Source organism: Amphiura filiformis, chromosome 2 (assembly GCF_039555335.1).
Source record: "Amphiura filiformis chromosome 2, Afil_fr2py, whole genome shotgun sequence".
In the NCBI taxonomy this organism is placed as follows: domain Eukaryota; kingdom Metazoa; phylum Echinodermata; class Ophiuroidea; order Amphilepidida; family Amphiuridae; genus Amphiura; species Amphiura filiformis.
The window spans coordinates 322,152-331,125 of NC_092629.1; positions in this window are offsets into that span (position 1 = coordinate 322,152).

Here is an 8,974-nt window from a genome sequence, read left to right on the forward strand (position 1 = left end):
ACATTTCTTATGGAGGGCAGAATTAACCATCCATTTGTTGCCGAAATAAGTAACATGTAATTGAGAGTACATGACATATAGGTGTTTCTGGCTTAAGCCCTTACCGTGTTTTGGCATCCGATGATCCGGTGAACGGCAGTTATAAAAGCCTGATCACTGAACACTGAACACTGAAAACACTGAACACTATGCTGAAGACTGAAACCGCTGAACACTGAAAACCCTGAACACTGAACACTGAACGCTAGCGCTGAACACTGAACACTGACACGGGACGTCCCGTAGCTTCCCATCGCGGGAAGTTGCTGTGCGCTGGATGTATGAAAGGGACTGGTTCAATTTATGAGGGGAAACTCGCTGTGGTAGTTAAATTGGAATCATATTTTTGGAGGGTTTTGATGGCGGATTTGAATTTACTTGAACTATGAGGGGAGTGATACGTTTTGAATGGACATTTTGAGCTGACGCGAGGGGACCGACGGGTATGGGACAGCGGGACACAGGAATAAACATGATAAAAGGCGGGCTACGGGATGGCTGGGCACGGGACAACGGAGCGGAGTTGGGTAATGGGTAACCATGGGATGGGACGGGACGGTTTAAGGTAATACACTATTTTAAAGTGTTGCGATTTGGTAGTTCACAACCCCGGTTCACAACATCTTGTGAATGGAAGTGAGCTTTGGCAAAAATTGCATTGCTCATTTCCTTGCGAGCGTGTAGAAGAATTCAAATATCACAGAAATACTTTTGTTGGTCCTGTGGTTCTTGTTGTAAAGAGGGCTGAAACAACAACACTTTTGTAAAATGTATATAACTCATTAACAACAATAAATTAAGCAAGTTTTCAAAGTATATGATTTGTACAATGAACTTTTGCAAAACATCAAAGTGTATTTTTTTAATAATATATTGATTTAGACAATAAAAATCGATTTCTTTTTGCTGCTTCGACCAACAATACCGCATCTACCCTTAAAGTACGGGATTGGACTGTTTAAAACCCCGGGGCAGGGGACGGCTGGCTGAACAACAACAACGCATATTATAATTTAATATAGGTACGTTCTGAAAAGACATTTAAATATTGTTTGATTTTGGCCGTCTATTTTATCTCAGTATGAATTGGTTACATTGAGTTTATCACATTTTATTGCACATGAAACACCAACATGTGATGTATGTGTGGTGCGAAATGACATGGGCGTCAATCCCTTGCGGCAAAATTGCACCTTTATTGTTCTTTTCAGCCACATTTTGACAATTCGGGCCGATTGCCCCCCTCTCCCTGCATTTCAAGCCATATTGGCGCTAATGCAAAAGTGGAATCCCTTTAACGAAACGATAAACATATAAGATTATCGTCAAAATACAATTCAACACAGTATCAAATATGACATATAATATTGCACGTCATAATAAAATTTCATATAAGATTATTAAAAATGAAGTGCACAGACGGTACCTGCTTTCAATAATAGCCTGGTCAAAAACTTTATGAAAACTTGCTCAATTGAACTAGAAAATTCTTATATATATTAGCAGCCTATATATCATGTATATTGAAACCTTATCTTCCCAGCAAACACAAAACGTTTTCGACATCATTCACAAAAGGTTATAAAAGGTTGTCAGAAAACGTTTAAATGTCGGGTTATATAAAGGGTGTATTTAAGAGTATAAAACGTTTTCATAACCTTAAAAAACATTTTTTGATAATCAGCAAACAAAAATGTTTTATAGGAAACTTTTAAATGTCGGGTTATATAAACGGTATAAACACGTTTTAATAACATTCCAACAACATTCTTGAAAACTTGACACAAAACATTCTAAACAGAAAGTTATTTTGGGGTTGAAAAAATATATTGCGAAAAATGGTTGCCCAAAATGTTTTCAACAACGTTTTAAAAACGTTTTCATAACCTTTATATAACCCGACATTTAAATGTTATTAAAAGGTTTTGAAAAAAAAAAAAACATTTTAAGAATATTTCTGTGTTTGCTGGGTTCAAATATTTTAACATAATGTTATTTAAATATTGACACAATATTTGACAAAAATGTTTTCAAAAATAGTTTACAATAACATTTTTTGAAAACATTTTAAAGCCTTATCATGACCTTTATATAACCCGACATTTTAATGTTATTAAAACGTTTTTACCTAAACCAAAAGCCAAAATATAACTTATTTAAAACGTTTTTAAAACATTTTTGTGTTTGCTGGGTTGGTTTCTAAAAATAAGTAATATATAACCAAAATTATAATATTCAAAACTGTGAATATCTAAGCAAAAATATTATTATGCCAATCATATCGGTCCTTTCATAAAGTCGAGTGGCTCTGAAAAGAGCCGTTCATTATGCGGCTCGAAAACCTTTTCTGTCTCCTTTATAAAAACTTGGTGGTTCTAAAAGAGCGCTGGAATGAAATATATAGCAATTTTCTCCCTTTTCCTCATTTGTTTGGCTCGAAATTAAAAGGAGACAACGTGGTCAATGAAAATAAACATTTAAATAGGAATCCATTTTTTTTAAATGCAAATCACATATTATTGTTTAAGTTAGTACCAACTTTAAAAATTAAAGCAGATACGGGAATCCATTTATATTTCACATCCGGGATTAATAATATTTTATTACTGGTATATTATTAGGCATGTCCACTAAAAATTGAAGTACATTTAAATTGATTCAGACCTAACTTATTGGCTTGGAATTGATGAAAGAAACATTTTGGCGTTTAAATAATCTTAATCGGACGTTTCATTCCAGAGATATGGCCTTTCGAGTGTCACGGTTTTATATAGGGCTGCTAGAACATGTTAAAAAGTTAAAGTCCAAAAGGAATACTAACAGAAAGTGCAACTTTAAGGTACTTTTTCTTAATGTATTTATTAACTAGCGTTATCTGGAACATTATATTTGCTTATAACAACATGAAAATAAGATCATCCTGAAAATTTAATCGATTTTGTTGACATACAACAAAAAAATATAAGACCTCAAAACCCATGGTTTGTTTGGTGAAACCTCAAGCATGATCATAGATGGCCGCCATGGAAAATATCTCCATAGAGGAGATGAACAATAAGTGCATTATTTCAAATGAATAGCGGTAGTCTTAAACATTGTTCAATCTTTTAAGGTCAGCACATTTTATCTTCAAAAATTATATATTTCATCATGGCATAAGTTTGGTAACATTAATCACTACCAATTTTGAGAAATTTGCTCCAACTCAAAGGTTATCTTTACTACATTGAGCAATACACTGTGTGTGCATGTGCCCACTATGGTTTCCGAGAGTGTGTGGTGCCCAGTAGTTTCTCTCCCTATGGATATAGGTACACGGTCTGTAACACAGACTAGGTAGTGAGTAGTGCACGGGGAAGTAAAAGATTTGAGATGGGCCGCGGTAGGCTTAAACATTCTTAAATTTCTTAACATCCTGCACATTTTGTCTTCAAAAATAGTTAAATTTTATGAGTATGTAAGTTTGCTTGTCTGATTCACTCCAAATTCGGAGATAATTGCGTTTGAACACCTGATGCACGGAATGGTGTCACTTCAACCTGTTGTAGTTCTCATCTCATTAAATTTTTCATTAAAAAAAGTTGATCTCTTCATGAAGGAAGGTCCTCTCTATTTACTGACCAAACAGGAAAAAGTTTGGTTAATGTTTTCTGGTGGAATCAGGAATTTCATGAAACACCCTGATATAGGCCCACATTTGGATCAAAACAAGTATGTGCGCCATTTAACAGGCCTGGGATTTCTTGTATCGATCACTTTCTCCATAGACAATACGTGTGTGAGTGCACGCACACAGTAAATGAAAAATCGTTCTAGTGGAAACTGTATTAACAGTGGTCATCCCTAATATTATTATTGTACACCATTGATATTTGAAAACATTGACAATATGGTTTAATACTTGTTTAATACAATATTATACTAAGTCGCAATCCGTAGTCGTCGTGAATTTTCTTGTTTAAACATTGACTTGTGTGAAACATATGCAAGTATTGTAAATCTTATTGAATTATTTACACATGATAATAACAAAACAATGTCTAAACGTGACGAAATTAGTGGCTTAACCAAGCGCAATGTTCCTGTTCGGACTGATCTGTTGTTTAGGAAGCGGTCATTTTTTACGCCAGGGGAATGGTAAATTATAGGGAAAATTCAAATTTTGTTGTGAGTGAGGAATCTAACTTTACCAGGAAAGAGGCAAGAATGTGAAATTTTTAATGAAAAAAATAAGGGAGAACACGGAATTTTTGAGCTGAAGCGAAAATTTTTGTCACAAAAAATATCAAATTCCCATTCCCCTGGCATAAATTGTGTCAAGTTCCTTATTCAAGCGTAACTAATGTGTGTATATATATATATATATACACACAAAGTACATTTGTTGTGTTGGATAAACACTGCAGTATTGAATAGCATCGGAATGGCGATGATGTCCTTCTCACGCAACGATACACGATACCGAATATCGGACACTTTCCGGTTTAATGCTTTGGTTGATGTCCTTCGTCGTGTTCATGTCCTTTTTTACACGCAAAGGTACCGAATTAGACACTTTCCGGGTTTGTTCTTGGTCGTTGGGTGATTGAAAAACAGTAGCATGATCGACGGGAAATTACATAAATAAAAGGGTTTTTTCACCAGTTATTTGCGACGGCTATCCTGGTGAAAAAATACGTTTATTTGGTATGGTTGATATCACACACCGACATCGCCTGGTTAATAATTACATCGTACAGCAGAGACACTAAAATGAATACACAGGATCGATACACGTGAATGTGCTATGCACGATTTGATATTCAGGCGATAAATCTTTGGATACCGGGATAGAAAATGATGAATATCTCCCGTAATTTTTTTGTTCTAAAGAAGCCATATTTATTTCCTTGCACTTGAACATATGTGTTGAAAGGATATGATAGTCTTTAGCTTGCGTATTGAGAAAGAAGCGTGAGTCTTGAGCTCAAAAACTGACCAAAATTCTGATTTTATATGTGCCGAACTATAATAGCACAGCGTAGGCCAGCTGCACTCACTCGTGGACATGTGGTGGAGGCAGCCTAAAAGCAGATGACCCATGACGTAAACATGCTCACCTCACACACAGAGAGGTCAATTACTAGGCTATTGTCAATAGCCTTAGTCAGATGTCCCTCGGCTCAAAACTATTAAAGAGGTCGGAACAAAATGGCCATGCGTGGCTGTGGATTCAACCTACCATGGCGATTTCTGCCATGAAGATATCGGGGCGATGAAACTGTGTGTCATTCATGTCTTTTTTTTTACACCCAACGATACCGAATCAGACACTTTCCGGGTTTGTTCTTTCAACTGTTGGTCTACGGTATGGTTGATGTCCTTCGTTCATGTCTTTTTTACAAGCGAAGAATCAGACACTTTTCGGGTTTGTTCTTTCAACTGTTGGTCTACGGCATGGCTGGTGTTCTTCGTGTCTTTTTTTACAAGCGAAGATACCGAACTCAATCAGACACTTTCCGGGTTTGTTCTTTCAACTGTTGGTCTACGGCATGGCTGGTGTTCTTCGTGTCTTTTTTACACGCGAAGATACTGAATCAGGCACTTTACGGGTTTGTTCTTTGAACTGTTGACCTACGGTATGGTTGACGACTTCTGTTTTCACGCACAGAGATACTGAATCAGACAGCGTTTTAGGTGTGTCCTTATATGGTTTGACACACTCCTCCCTGCGCCAGTGAAAAGGCTAACCAACTGTCCCTAAATTGAACATTTATCGATCAATCATTAAAAGAGGTAAAGAGCTTTTTGTTCCGTTGATAAAGAGGTTTTTGTTCCGTCCAGTCCCTCGTCGCACAGAGATGGGGGTATTCCCATGCTCAATGCGTAACAAAACTATAAATCTAATTAAAATTAAATTCTCCTTTCTTCTGTCAATTTGATGCGTATTGAGTTCAATACCAAAAACTGGCCAAAAAACGTCCTGCCCAATGTGTAACAAAACGTGTTTTTTTTATCTTTCATACCCGAAAAATGCTTTTATTATCCTGTACTCAAAGGAGAAACACAATTTTAAAAAAACCATACATCACACACAATTTTTAACACTACATTCTAACATTGATCAAATACATTTGAAAAATAAAACGATATCAAAGTTTACACCATACATTATACATGATAACATACACTATTCAGTACACAAAGTTTCCAAAACGCCCCACTTGGATATAAAGTTTGACATGTTATTTTTCATCCTTGCAAAAAACTTATAGAAGGAATTTGATTCATAGCTCTGCTGTCATAAATCACCTTTTTCACCAAAATAAGACATAAATTAATCAACCTATCAGATTCTTTAAGACCAAAACCAAAACGAATTTTGCTATCAAAATTTTCAACGTTGTTTTGAAGATTCACTTCATATCATATTTTGAAATCATTCCATATCAACAATATTCATCTTATACAATCTACTATTTGTCATCCAACAGTTTAAATTAATTTTATACTGAAACATTCTTGTTCTCATCATACAATGACTTAAAAGGCATGAGATATATATCCCTCCACTCATCATCATTGCCATTTAATTCATCTGTATACCTTATCTGAGATGTTGGGGATTTTCGAATCCTTTGAATCAAAATACGGTAAATAATGCTAGATATCATGCCATGTATAGCAGTTACATTACCATCATTCATTAATGGAAAGCCTTTTGGACTACTCATCCCTCTTTCAAAACCATGCTTTAAATTTGCTTCCAAGGAAGTGGAACTACATCAACCAAACTTCTCCACTGCATAAATACCCCCGGGATAAATACTTGCGTGGAATCCCTCTCTGACACCAAATATCAAAAGGGATGATATTTCCATTGGTATAAAATAAATCGCTACTTGATTTTGAATCACTGTTAGAAAATTGCTTATAATAACATGTTCTTTTATTAATACAGATGTCCGAACTATTCCAAATACATTGATGCAAGGGATTTACATTATCTGGATTAATGAAGTTAAAATATGATTTTAGCATGTCTTAAAAGATGGGCACTTTTTTCCAGGGTAGTGTTATATTTATTTGCCCACTTAATTTTTGAGCACTAAAAATTGATTTATCCACCATCTTCATTCCTCCTTCATCAATGTCACCAATAATAGAAGTTTTCTTAATAAAACCATTATTAAACCAAATGTATAAATGATTTTGTCAATCTCATTAATAACAGAGTCTGGGATATGAATCACTGATGCTAAAAGAATGAACTTAGACAAAGCAAAAGTTTGTATCAAAAGAATTTTACTAGACAAAGTAAGTCTATTCTCAGCAGCAGGTCAAAAAGTCAAATGCGAAATGCGGGGTTTTTGTTTGTTTTGTTTTTTAGATCCTAGTCTTCAAATGACAAAAAATACCTTTTTTGCTTCAAATTGGAATGGAAATTTACAGTGGGGCTCTCCGACACACACACAAAAAAAATCATATTTCTGCATATTCAAGAATATCCATGATCCCCTTTCATAAACCCTGAGATTTATTTATTTACATTTAGCTTTGGACCCACTTCAGTAAAAAAAAAAGCCAAAACTTTCAATACATTTTTGGCAGATTGCTCTCCATCTAAAATACATGTAGTGTCATCAGCATAATTGAACCAATTTGAATTCTTTATCATTAACCAAAATACCAGATATAGACGGATTTTCTCGTATAGAACATGATAACAATTCCAGTGCCAAGATGAATAAGTAAGAACTCAATGGATCCCCTTGACGCACACCTCTTTTTACAGAGAAATACTGTGATGTAAGTCCATTATTTAAAATACAACAATTAATCGTATACAATGCTTTCACATACTTTACAAAATCTGGACCAAGGTTCCTACTTTTTATGGAAAAAGTTCCACTCAAGTGAATCATAATCTAAAAATTATAATAATCCAAGAACATTTTTGTACATCCATTAATATATCTTGTATAATACGAATTGATTCAACTATACCGCTTAAGGCTTCCTTTTATCAAAAGAGCTTTCTGTGAAAAATCTATTAAATATGCAGCAAATAATGTTGATAACAGTATCAAAAGTTCATCATCTATCAATCAATTTCGCCATGTACAGACTTGACATTTAATATGGAATATTTTCTAGCAAAACTCCAAGACTGGTCTGAAAGGGGTCTGCATAAATCGCACGGGCTAAATATTGATTGGGGTGTATCGGGAAATGGTGTCAAATAATTATTTGATAGAAAATGTGCTTTCCATAAGTTTACATTATGGTGCTCAAAATGTAGCGAATCTACCTAAAATGGCGGATTTATGCAAGCTGAATTTGAGCTTTGTGGGGACACAATTGGGGACTCTATGCAACATTGTTCTGTCTGTTATTATCAAATTTATTGGTGTTTGAGGTGATATTTCTTAAACTTTGTCAGCATTTGGCATTCATCACAGCTGAAATACACTTGGAATGTTCCAATTTCTTTAACATGGGAGGAACTTAATAATAGGGCTTTTAAAAGTGGTACGTACTCAGAAAGTTTGAATGGCCCCCTGGGGTCAAATGTTATAAACGTACGGCACCAAAACACCTGCACGTATTCCTGATTGTCCAATGAATTCACGCTGTTCTTTTTGTACAGTAAGTTTATAACATTTGACCCCAGGGGACCATTCATACTTTCCGAGTGCGTACCATTTTTAAAGCTCCTCCCACTTTCAAAACTGATGGATTACAAGTACAATTCAGTTCTGACGAACAATATTGGCATTTAGGTTCAGTATATCGCCTCAAACCTCAAAAACTTGATAATATCAGAATAATGTTGCTCAAATTCAGAAATTTTACCCCCACAAAAATCAAATTCAGTCTCCTTAAATCCGCCATAATGTAAACTAATGGAAAGCATATTTTCTGTCAAACAATTGTTTTAGACCATCTCCTGACA